Source organism: Lissotriton vulgaris, unplaced genomic scaffold (genome assembly GCF_964263255.1).
Source record: "Lissotriton vulgaris unplaced genomic scaffold, aLisVul1.2 SCAFFOLD_1785, whole genome shotgun sequence".
Classification (NCBI taxonomy): Eukaryota; Metazoa; Chordata; class Amphibia; order Caudata; family Salamandridae; genus Lissotriton; species Lissotriton vulgaris.
The window spans coordinates 430,584-443,996 of record NW_028248475.1 but is presented as its reverse complement, the minus strand read 5'-3'; the positions used below and the strand labels follow the sequence as shown (position 1 = coordinate 443,996).

At 46.6% G+C, this 13,413-nt stretch overlaps 1 protein-coding gene and 1 long non-coding RNA gene across 2 annotated transcripts in view; both read right to left on the bottom strand.

Annotated features, from left to right (window-relative positions):
• Positions 1 to 13,413, bottom strand: part of LOC147664106 (uncharacterized) — a 403,410-nt gene that overhangs the window by 14,266 nt on the left and 375,731 nt on the right. The window lies entirely within an intron of this gene.
• The window catches only part of LOC147664109 (uncharacterized), a 45,086-nt gene that overhangs the window by 8,628 nt on the left and 23,045 nt on the right, over positions 1 to 13,413 (bottom strand). The window contains exon 2 of the long non-coding RNA XR_015305188.1: positions 13,152 to 13,243. This is a non-coding gene — a long non-coding RNA (uncharacterized LOC147664109). The remainder of the gene's footprint in view (positions 1 to 13,151; positions 13,244 to 13,413) is intronic.

The following is a 13,413-nucleotide window of genomic DNA, read 5'->3' as shown; positions in this document are numbered from 1 at the left end:
AGGAGCCGAGTCATACATCTTCACTTTGTCTCGATGCACCCCTCACTTCTTTATTCACATGAGCAGCTGTTCACTTCTTGCGCACTTTATTTCATGATTATTTCTGATTTTATTTGCTAAATTCTGTGAACAGATTTAATCAAGTGTGATTGTTCTATCTTTGCTTTTGAACTGTATTTTCCATATTGTCCACGTCATGTCAGCAAATGTAAAAACTGTACATTTCTGGTTAATGGACCGCTCTTGGTAATTTTCAAAAATCACTCTACAGTGAAGCGTTGTTGCTTGTTATCTGCTGTTCCCCCAGGTTCCTCGTCTAGCAGTTTGGCTATACCTTTGTACTCTTTATAGCATCACTTCGTTGCGGCGCATCAGTGAGTTACAGGCACTGAGTGTGTGGCCGCCCTTCACATTCTTCTTCCTGGAGGAATTATTCCTCAGAACTACATCGCCTCTCCTTCCCAAGGAGTGACCTCTTTCCATCTGAGGCGATCTGTCACCCTTCCCACCTTCTACCCCCAGAGGAGGCAACATTACATCAGTAAGAGCCCCAAAAGGAAGTCTACATTTATATTGACCATAGGTGCCGACTGTAGAGGCTGCAAGAAGGGCACCTCTGCCCAGAAGAGGACCTTATCTCATTGTATCATCTTGTGCATCACAAAGGAATCTGCGCTCAGTCCCGCAGAGCAGAGTCCTCCGCATCAGCACTTGTCAGGGGTGTTCCTGTGGCTGAGATTTACTGTGCGGTGACATGGGCTTCCCTCCTCCACACCTTCGCGAGGCGTTATTGCATGGATTCAGAGGAGAGGAGGGAGGGCCAGTTCAGACATTCAGTGCTTCAGGGCCTTTAACAGAGTTATTTAACACCGTAATGACTCTTGGTGCGATTCTAGAATCATGCAATCTTTAGGAAACTCTTACAGTCTTGACTCAAGACCTGGACAAAGGAGAAAAATATTCTTTCTAACCTTCAGGCCGGATTCTGAAAAGGCCAAAGCAGAATCGACCAGGCTCTGAGGTTGTACATAATCTGTGTGAAGTACGTGTCCCTGGAAGCTCCCCACATACACCGGCAGACCATTTATATTGGAAAACTCATCTGGCGAAGTTGAAAACAAACTTGACGCCACAATTCTACATTTTGCTAACTCAAGCAGCAAGAGACCAATAAAAGGAGCACTGACGCATTCAAGACAAACGCACGGGTGGCTTGTTCTTCTGGTGCTAACTGTGGGATTTTACGAAAGTTCAGGCTCTTCATAAACTGGGAAACATCTTCTTGTGAAGTTTACTGAACCTTGGTCCTGGTACCCCAATGGCAGCATTAACAGCTGAGCTGGGGTTCACCCCACTGGAGGATCTCGACCCCGTAAGACACCAGGGGCGAGTGTGGCCGACTCCAGCTCTTGCCTGATATAGAATGGAGCTGCAGGAACAGCAATGATGCAGGAACTATAATAGTTCACCCTGGTTCAGGCACGTTAAGAACATTTTAACATCCACTTGTAGGGTAGAGCAATAGAATAACTTGGAACTGATGAGTAAGGCAACCCTAGAACTGGTTACAAAGACATATTGGTCATTCATGTGGAGCAAGCAAGAAGCCGGGAGAGGCATCCTTCCGACTAATTACCAGAAAGTAACATGTGAACGTCGCTGGGGGCCGTTCTTGGACTTGCTGCTCCCTGCTGAGGAAATGGCTTTATATCTCATGTTCAGATTAGGAACTCCTTAGGTGCGGGCCTTTACTAAATCACGGGTAAAGCACCTGGAGGCGCATCTGACACATGCCCCCGAACATAAGGAGGACCAGAGTCATTTATGCGTGTTATGCTGTTGTATGATATGTCGCTTAAAATCCGAAGGTACTACCTACGTCCCCTTTTTCTAGTACGTAAACTGAGATGCTGCAGTGCAGCACTATCATTATGTTATAGAACTGATCGTATGGAGATTTACCAGGCAGTTCCTTTGTATATGCAGACCTGCTACAGACAGCAGCGAAGGAAGTGGGTTCAAACCATAAACCAACTGAAGTGATGGTTTTGCCATTTTCGGTTTGTCTCTGGGGGCTGTGGTCATTCTTTGACATATCTGCCCTCATAAAATGGAGCGTGGCTCGACTCCGGCATTAAAGGCACTTGGGCACTATGGACGACCTGGAGCCTCTTATTGACTGAACAGAGCATCGAGAGGTATTGTTGCACATTTCTACTTGCACCTGCACTTTATAAAATGCTCGCTTAGGTGTTGGCCGTCTATTGGCGCATATCTGAGGGTTAATTTCCATTGGGCTGTCAGCAAAACTGTCATTATTTGGTCAATCTCGCTTTTTTTACCATACTAGGTAACGTCTGTGCCACAAGCTTGTGCTCTTCTTTTATTTCTGTTGTTTATAAGACAGCTTTCAGGCTTCCTAGCAGGTTTACTTGCTCTGAGTAGGCAACGAGCAGACGGAGATGCCGGTATCTGCACCTAGGTACGCGCTTGTGAGCTGATACGCTTTGTAAGATCTAATGACCGCTCTATCTAATTGATTGGTTTTAATAGTGATGTACGTCATCCGTTTGCACTTGCACTTAACGTCAGATCATGGACGATGCGCAAGATGTAGTATTTATATCAACTGTGCTTAAGTTGTTTTAAGTGAATAAGAATTGTGATTGTTTTATTATGTGCTGTAAATATCAATGTTTTGGCATTATGGCATAAACCGCTGACAATAAACTTTTGCCATCAAGTACCACACCTGCAGGAATGCTCAGTGGGTTGTGCGCTTCTAGATTTAACATGGACTTCTGTGGAAGTGTGTCCCTCCAGAAAGCAGAGTAGATCACACGGTGGAAGTCAAGAAAGGTTTATTTAAGTATCACAGCTACAGAGACCCCATCCATCATCAAGCTAAGACCGACCGACAAATGTCTCTATTCCAGCCCACCGCCTAGCAACCATCCCCACATTCCAGAGTATCATGACACAGGACGTCACCCCTCTCCCCCTTACACATTCTAAACTTGAAGAAAATAAAAGGAAACTTAACTATGAATGCAAAGAATGCTGAGAACATAATAGAGAATGCAGTTACGATCTTTGAAGAACTCAACAAAGCGATTTCATAGGCAAAGAGAAAACTGGGGTGCATGGCAAATGGGAAAGCGCTCACTTTAAGAAACACAATCGTGCAAACGTCGGGGAATACCTTTCAAGTAAAGTGGCCCAGAGCCCCTTTCTCGTGCAACAGGCTCTTCCACCTCAGAGCCCGAATCAGGCCCACCAGTTGCGGTGCTAGTATCAAAACTAGCACTAGCCTGACACTTTGCCACGCAACTTAAATTCCAAATTCTATGGTCCCTGGTCTTTATTGCAATTTTGAAAACCTTGATAACGTTAAATGGAAGAGTGAATTTGGATCTGCCTCCGCCTTTCCTGGAAGACTTAATCTTGCCCCAGTCTCCCACGTCGACCACTGTTCTCTTCACAGCCCTCCTTTTATCATACAAGATCCTTCTTTTTTTCATCACCTCTTTCTCTCTTTCCAGCCCTCCATGCTGCTCACCTTTTTATCCACTAAGGTTCTTTTGGTCGTTACCCACAACCGAGTGACCTCCGTGTTGGGGACCCTTCCTTTAAATAAACGAAAGGGAGTTTCAACAGTGGACGATCAAGAAGTGAACCTATACTCGCGAACCTTCTTCCTCATGGCTGTAGGTCAAGGAAGTCACCCGCCAAAGATAACCCCTGCTCACCCCCTTGGTAGCTTGGCACGAGCAGTCAGGCTTATCCCGGAGGCAATGTGTGAAGCGTTTGCGCGTGCACCCATCAACAACACCCAAGGCCCACCACAAAGGAAACTCGACACAAGGTTATATATAAAAATAGCCTTTGTATTATACCAAACACATTAGATAATAAACACACAATTTACACTGTGCCAACTGGCACGGGCAGAATTTACAGGGGATTATATACACGGGACAGGGCCACGTGGACCACTGTCAGGAATAAGAACTTTTAGAACTAGCACTTGGTAGAAATAGCACTTTGTAGGAATAACACTTAGAACATAGAATAATTGTAGCACCAAATAGCACATGTAGCACACAACCAGTAACCACTGGTAAAAGGTAAGTACACACTACGCAACCCTAACCACCGTAGGCATATATCACGCAGGGCACCATGAATTCACTAGTATAACTATACTAGGTAAAACAACCTCCTAGGCAAAAAAATACATTTAGGGGTATAGGCAAAAAGCATTACATATTATGCAGAAATCACAGTAGGTAAGTAATCACACATTTGCGCAGAAAACCATATATCTGACCCCAGGCCAGCTTGGCCTCTCAGGGGTTCACAGGCCCAATGTCCAGAATGTCTGTGCTGGCTGCGCAGGCAGCCAAAGAAGATTGCACAAGGCCTAAACGATGCAGCTGCCCACTAAGTGCCGGGCAGCTGATGAACTGAGCCTGGCTCTCCTCTGGGGCTCTGAATATAGGAATGCGACCAAACACGACGTGGGAGCCACGCAGGCTCTAAGCTCCAAAATGCCCCCTAATACAACGTGGGGCCTGGTGGGCTCTGAATACAAAATGCTCGCTGGAGCCTTGTGGGCTCGAAATGAACGGGGCACCAACACGTTGGAGCCTCTTGTGCTCTGAAACAAAATGTGCCCGGGTCACGTTGGAGCCACGTGTGCTCTAAAACAAAGAGTGTGCCCAAGTCACGGTGGAGCCTTTCAGGCTCGAAACCACAATGCCCCCAGGAGCCTCTCGGGCTCTAACTAAAACAATGCCCCGAAATCAGGTGGAGCCTCGTGGGCTCTAAACAAATGCCTCCATTAGCAGAGGAGCGACTCGCCGAGACGCCCGCACTCACCGGCTGTTGGGAGGTGGCGTCTCCGCTGGCTTCTCTTCTCCTTCCTGTGGCGGTTCTGCGGGGCTTCAGGCGGTGTCCGGGAGAGCCTCCCGGACTCCGTGGGGGCTCTCCGGTCTCTCCGTTTCCACCGCGGGTCCCAGGCGGTGCAGCCTCACCTCGGGGAAGCACCCCCTGGCTCAAGGTGCAGGATGGCTGGGCGGCCAATCACTGCGCAGCCCTTCAGACAAGCCTCTAGGATCCGGGGCACTTGAACCAATGGCAGCACGGCCCGGGAGAGGAGCCTTCAGGCTCTGGGGCGCGCTAGCCAATGGCGGTGCGGCCCTCTCGAAGAGGCCTCGGGCTGCGGCGGTGAGTCCCTTGGCAAGATACGGGGTAGGCTCCCGTTTAGAGGCAAAAGTCCCTGGATGGGTGGGCACCCGCCAGGGATTTCAAATCAACAGATGCGCGGAGGAATCCTGGTTTATCTCCGATGCGGCTGGCGAGATGGGGTGGACTCCCGCGCCGTATTTAAGCTGCCAGTCACCACCCACGCGGGGTAGGCACCCGCTTGAGACAGAGGAAGCGGGGTGGCACCCGCAAACAAGCACCAAGTCCCTGGTGGGGTGGGCACCCGTCAGGGGCACAAGACGGCACAAAGGCAGTGGGTCCCCACGCCGGGGACTCCCTCTGCAGGATGATCGCAGCTCCATGCAGCAGTAAAAAGCAGAAGCACTCCCTGGAGGAAAACAAAGCGCTGTAAAGAAATAAAGGCAAAGCGCACCCAGGCGCTTGAGGTGCGCAAAAGTCCAGGGCATTTTACATGGGGTCACAGCCCTTTTTTATACATATAACTCCTTTGTCTGAGGCTGCAGGGTTAAGGGAAAATCAGACGCAAATGGTTTTGGAGCACTTTGTTGTTCTCAGCCCCTCTCCCCATTCACTAGTCAGGCTAGGGACATCAGTCGCACCACAGGGGACAAAGCCAGCATTGTGTAGGGAAGGCCCAGCCCTATTCAGGTCCCATGTGCACTCCTCCCACCCATCTGGCTGTCAATCTCTCTATTCACCACCGGGGCAGACTCATCCTGACTCCTGGAGCCAGCCAATCACAAGCCAGACAGTCAATTCATCTTTATTACACAGACCTGCCAACTTCTAGTTGATCACACAAGTCCGCACATATCAACTCGACCCTGCACTCCCCACACATCAGGAACTAACATGGACACACACATTCCTCTTGCATTCCTATGGGAGGGCAGGCCAATCTCACCACACGCACTCAAGAGTGCGCACGCACTTTACACTGGGACACAGTGAAAGTGCGCAGAAGCCAAAAAAATCTAACACCAGGTCACAACTAAAAACAACAAGTTTAGGGGTGAACCTGCCAGAAGGGCCAAGTCCAACAATGGCCCAGTCCCAACTTTCACCAAAGGCAACAGCTTGTTGCATAGTCTCTTTAATAACGTTGACAAACTTTTCCACCACACTATTGCTTTGTGGGTGGTACAGGGCCGCGTTCTTATGCTTGATCCCCCTGGAACTTAGAAACTCTTCCATGACTAAGGATGTGAACTGAACACCATTGTCAGACAAGAGTGTTAACGGGAAACTCTAGAAACTCAATCACTACACCATACTCAACGGAATTAACAATATTGATATCAGGCCAAACGGAAAACATATCAATACACACGATCAAATAGCAATCCCGAGTCTTCAACTTCACAGGTCCCAAAATATCGATTGAAATGTCCATCCACAGAGCAGAAGCCTGTTCTCTAATAACCATGGGTGCATCCTGCACTTCAATATCCTGTCACACCACGCACATTCAACACATTCACGCACCAACCTCTCTACATGTACATCCATGGCAGGCCACCAATATGCTTACTTGATCCTTTCCTTTGGCATGGCAATGCCCATGTGCGAGGTGTGAGCACTCTTTACTAGCTTATCCCTTAGTGCAAGGGGTGCAACCAACATACTACCGCGCATGAGGAGACCATCCTCCACGTCAGATCTTTCCTAACTTGCCAAAAGCCTTCGAGGACCTCTTCACAGTCCTTCTTTTCACACCAACCACCTTGTGACCATGGTTAGAACTTTCTGCAAGTCTAAATCGTTCATCTGAGGTTCACTGTCCTCACTCTCAGGAATCAACCCTTCACTAATCAGACACAAATTAATTCCTTCATCCAGTTATTCACCTCCAAACCACTCAACATCATCCGTCGTTTCACACTCCTCACCCCGAGTCTTGACAGACAGTCTGCCAGAACTGTAGAGCCACAACCCACTTCAGTATCCTATGGGATACAAAGTCAATCAATGTCTTTCTTGGAGAAGACCTTCCTAAGAGGATTGTGGCCAGTAAGATTTCTGAACCTTTTCCCCCACAAAACCTTTCTTAGCTTGGGTACCGCCCAGAAAACACCCAGAGCTTCTTTCTCTAAAACAGAACAGTTGCATTCATCACCTCTCAAGGGCCTAGAGACGAAAAGAATGGCTTTATCCTCCCTATCCACCTTCTGCAAAAGAAGTGATCCTAACCCCTTCGAGCTGGCATCAGTCATGAGATAAGATGTGGAGTCAAAACTTGCTAGACAAGGTGTTTCATTCAGATGTTTCTTAATGCACTCAAACACTTTCTCACAGCTCTTGGACCCAACAAATGTGCTTCACTTCTGGAGGAGAGACCTCAAACAAGAGGTTTTCTCTGCAAAGTTCGGAACGAACTTTTGATAAAATTCAGCTATGCCCAGAAACTTTACAAACTCTTCCTTGTTTAAAGGGGTGTGCAAATTACAAAGGGTATTTACCAATGACACTTTGGATTCGATGCCTGCAGCGGACAAAAAGTGCCCTAAGATATAAAATTTGCACTTGTCAGCCCTAAGAGTGCGGTAAGCATCATGTAACTTCTTCAATACTGACCTCAGCCTCCCATCATGCTCCTCAAGATCCACACCAAAGATGAGCACATCATCTGGGTACACCTTGACACCCTGAAGGCCATCAGGAATGCCCTTCATCGCCCACTAAAAAACTGAGGATGCAGAAATCAGTCCAAAAGGCATTCTTAGAAATCTAAAGGTACTAAATGGTGTTTCAAAGGAGGTAAGGTCCTGGGAAGAGGAGTACATTTTCTGAATATTCTGAAGAGGAGTGAAGCCTGGCCTGGTGAAAGGGAAAGGTCAAGTCCAAGGATGAAAAATGCCTTGCCCCCTCAAGAGAACACAGCATTTTAGTTATGTTGTGTAAAGGGCAATGATCAACAATAACTGCTTTGTTGAGCTCCCTCGAGCCGACACAGAGCCTTTCCTCCCCATTGGCTTTGCGGGCCATAACAACAGGAGAGGCCCACTCCGTTGCTTCAACTTCTTGAAGGTTTCCCTTGGCTAAGAGATTGTCTAATTCAACTTTCATGCTCTCCCTTACTAACAGACGTGCATTCCTGACCGTAGCTCCTTAGCTGTTTTTAGAACAGCTTTAGATTTGACCTTTATCCGATGTACACAGTCTCGATTAGCATTACTAACAACCCTAATTGGTGGTAATTCTTTTAGGCAGACAGATCTCATTGGGATCAACGCAGATATGTAGATCACATTGATGGAACCAACTTATGAGCGAGTCCCCTTTCATCAAGACATAGATTTTACCAGGGATGACTCTCCTTTTGAAGTCAATTGTGCCCCAGAAATAACCCAGCAACTCAATAGTCACCCCACCATAACCTTTTGGTCTAATGTCTGGCTTCAACAGGGTGACTTTGCGCAGCAGATTACGCTCATAAAATGTTTTGGGGACTAGCGTTACCTTGGCCCCAGAGTCGAAGAGCATGTTCACGGGAGCATCATTGATCAAAACTAGCTCCTGAGGGCAATCATCAGCATTCCCTGTGACTGGGAGAATATTGATTTCTTCCAATTCTTCTTCATGAAGATCAACTTCCCTGACTTTTTTATGCCCGTGCCCTTTCTGCAGTTCTTTGAGACATGACCTTTTCTCTCACACATTTTGCACATGGCCTTCCAGCATGGGCAGTCTTTAAAGTTGGCCATATGGCCTGGTTGCCACACCTGAAGCACTTCCCCTGAAATTTGTTTGTATTAAAGGGCTTTGAAGTTTTGCTCGATTTGGGTTTAACAAATCTATCCACCACCACCTTGACATTAGTGTTCTCCTTTTTATCACCTGAACTGTCTTTGCGTATAATATTAACACACGCTTTTGAATGCTTGTGACTTTTGGCTATGGTCAGCACTTCTTGAAGCGGGGACATGTCTTTTTGCCACAGGGCGTCTCTCTTTTTATCGAGGACTCATCCCAATATGAACTGCTCTCTTAAGAGCTCATCTAAAGCTGCACCAAAATTGCACGTGGAAGCCATTTTGCGCAAGGTAGTTATGTACTGTTCTACCGACTCATCCTGCCATTGCATCCTTCTGCCGAAGTGATATCGTTCAAGGAAAGTACTCACTTTGGTGAGGTAGTGAAAGTCCAAATTTTTGATGCAGATCTCGTATTCATTAAGAGTGGCAGAGTCACTATCAGAGAGTTCAGGAAGGTGTTCAACGACTTCTTGTCCCTCAGAACTGAAGGAAGTGGCCCAGAGGGGCCACCCGGGTTACCAAGAACCACCTGCTATGCCTTCCCAGGAATGAAGAGTCGGTCACACATTAGAGAATATAAACAGGATTTATTATCAGTCCTCGGCAGAGAGAGATCCGGTCAGACCTGAACTCTAAGATGGTTGCTGAGTGGACTGCCTTCCAAACTGGTTACAGTAGGTAAAGAAGCTTCCCAGCCATCTCCAACCCCGCCCACCATGGAAATGTACTGGCTCGAGCTGGACCCGAACAATGGGGGCACAGAGAGATGCGCTACTACTTGCGAGATGGGTACACCTTATCGGCAACTCACGGTTATCGTGCTGGGCCTCAGCGTCTCTAAACGTGGGAGCAGAGCTACACGCTCAGTTTGGTATTTGAAGGGAGAGCACCTTATTCATTAGCAAGTCGAGAAACATCCTTGGTCATAAAAGAAAATAACAGTGAAATACTGTGTCAGCGGAGGCAAGCAATTCTGGATACATGGGCCTAATGCTGGTGCAGCCTATGCAGTCTAAATAAGGATTACAAAATACAAAATGGAGTCACACTAGCTAACTGAGACTTGCACATTACGGGGATAACTCAACGGGTTGCATACAAACGTGGCAGCGGCAACTAACTTAGCCATATAATGCTAATCTAATATAGCACAGTTCAAGGATAGCAAGGGATTTTTCAGACTAACAGACCCTCCTTTTAGCATTATATGCTAATTAGCTTTATTTGGCTATCCGGTCGGGTCTTTACAATGATAAGGGGAAAAGGATATAGTTATCTCTCCATAGTCAATGTGAAAAGAAAGCAAATGCAAACATCATAAATTGTAATCAATATTCGAAGACTCCCTCGTCGATTAACATTATTGACTGTATTTCTTGCATCATCATGAGAGTGTGCTTATTATTACTTTTTGGTAGTGAGACACTGGGAATGAGTCTGCTTATACAATACGTGCAGCAAGCTGGGTGGCAATTTATGCATAGACAGCATGTGAAAAGAAACCCTGCAATAGCTATCAGGAAAAGGAGTATTTTCCAACCCCATAATGTCAATATTCCCCAGAGCCATCCCGAGAGGGAACAGGTACCATTGTCTCCGTGAATTTTGAAGCCAGTCTATACAATTTCTGCATTGCAGATTTTACAGTCGGGGCACTGACATGTATGTACACGCAGCAGCTGCTGCTGACGATGACATGGCAGGCTCCACCCCTGTCAGCTAAGATAAAATCTAAAACCATCCGATTTTGAAGCAAGACACGTCTCGTAGCTTGGAGCTCAACTGTAATATTAGTCAGTATACCTGCGGTGGTGTTAAAGACTCCCTCATCTATTCTAGTCAGGCGTCGGATATTGCGGGAATTGAACATCGGACCCCAAAACAGTATGATACCCTTCATTATGTCAGTAAACTGCTGCAAGTTCTTTTTTAGCTTTTTTAGTTGGCCAGTATTATCCCCAGGAGTGGTAGATCACCGGCTGGACTAGGAGACTGAGCTGAGCTAGTCTGTTGTTGAGTTGTCCCACTTCTAACTTTAGAGCTTTGTGACATAGCACACCAGCTTTGCTGTCTACTAGTTGAACACTGGGGTGCATCTGTGTAGCGAGTGCATGGAAGGTGCGCCAAAGCCTGTTAACATTCTTTCACTCCCGGACCATGCCCAGCACATGAAACACTCTCTTAAAAACATCTCTTTAGTCAAATGGCTCTGTCCAGAAGTCCTACACCTCGGCTGCCCTCCACTCTTTCATCCATAAAGGTAGGCCCGGTTCTTACATTTATTCACCTGCTCCACACATGCATTGCCCTGCTATCAACATTCCTTTTCCAGCCGGAGGCCTGTGAACAAGATTTTCAAACCATGTATTTCCCATGACTTTTCATGGATCTCTCCTCCTACTCATGCTTTTCATCATCGCCTGTACAAACCACTGTGGCCACATTTAATGGAACAATACTGAGGTGCGCTCATTCTTTCCACAAGATGGAGAATGCTCCCCAACAGTGCACGCTGCACATAACACCTAATAAATGCCTTCTGCGACTCTCACACATTCCCGGCAAGTACACAGCCCATACCCAACTTTTACAAAGGCCCACATGCTTAGAACTGCTTTACAAATACACAAAATGCCAAAGGCACAACTTCACAATGTAAAATAAAAAGAATTCCACAAGGGTCTTTATTATATCAGCTGCTTCATCCAGCAGCACAGCTTAATGGCACCAAACCGTTCTTCCTTTGAAAAAGGTGCTATGCATGTGGTGTTTGTACAGCACAAACCTAACCTAAAAGCAGCTGAGCTCCCTACCGGTCCAAGGCAGGGACAGAGTCAATGAGTGATAGTTGAGGCAGCTGTATAGTGGAATTGTTACTACATTGTGATCAAAGGGCCTGAAACTAGCAGCATGTGTGCTAATTCCTCAGCAGTTTCTACTCTATGACAGGTAGAGCGATGCAGGTCCAGATCAGACAGAAATGATACATTTATAGCTATGTAGTATTTTGAGATAAAGAACTGGGTAGTAGGACGCTGGCTTCCAATAAGACAGCACCGAGCACCCCACCTCAGCTGCACATGGGGACTGCATTGGCTAGATGAACACCGTGCTCTTGCAACCGCTCAAGTCATGCCTGCGGGCGCTACAACATGTTAGCGAAGGGTTACTTGAATCCTCGATTCCAATTCACATAATTTAACTACACACATCACAGTTCTCTCCCCTCACCGTATCCAGCGCATGTTTCCTGACTCGACACCAAAGTGCTGCGCGGTAAACTGGGTGACGCCGGCTTCTAACATATGGTGTGGGGGTGCCCATCACTACAGATGTCATGGCTTGAGGTTACAGCCACCATATCGGAACTCGCAGACCATACACGGTCACCTACTCCTGAATCCTGCCTGCTAGGCCTTCGCCCTAAAGCTAAGGGGGGTAAACACTTACACCAGTTTACAGACCGTGCATAGGTACTTTTGAAGCGCCAAATTGAAATTTCTTGTAAAGCAACATCTGTGCTAAGAGGCAGCTGCATACTCTCCTGCAATGTGCACGAGCAGCGGCCAACACACTACACATGCTACTCACTAGAGGAGTAGGGAGTGGATGGGGGGGAATATGGATATCCTTAGCATAGAAACCAAAAACGATTTTCGACCACCATGAAGGAACTATGGCCGGGACCTTATGAATGCATAACTTCTGTACAATTGTACCAAAGTATGATGTATATCCTCCTGTCCATGCAATCGGCGTTCCCCTGAGGACGGGAGCCACGCCGGCATATGGCATGGATTAGACATCATGTTGATCTCCCCTTATGTGTTCGATGCAGTCTCCCCCTTACACCTGCTTCCTTATATTTAATTTTTTTAGTGATGCGCTGTCTGCGATTAGGATTGGCATGTTTTATAGTCCTCCCCGTCCTCCTCGCCTTGTGATCACCCTTTACCTTAGTAGATCTTGCTCCGACACTGATGTAAATGGCAATGCTGCCGAACCATGATGTGTTTACATATGTCACATATATTATGTCATTGATGCTGCCTGCAACCTGTATCCCTAATTGAGTTTCCTCTTGTTGATGTTTTAAAAGAATAAAAAATAAAAAAACTTTCACCAGCTGCAATCAAATATTTATGAGATAATGAGATGCAAACATACCTCCATCCTGCACGTCCTGGGACTAGACTGCTGGAAAGCGATCAATGGGAAATGAGACAGGTTTGGAGGTGAGCAAATCAATGAAACATTACCTGAAAGAGCAAATTAAAAAAAGAGAGTTAGGGGAAGATAGATGGATATTGGTAATGGCACTAGGGACAAGCAAGAGAAGGAAATAAACTCAACTTTCTTTGGAAAAACACCAGCCTTGTGAATATTTACAAAGCAAAAATGTTTTAAACGTTTGCAAAACACTGAAAAA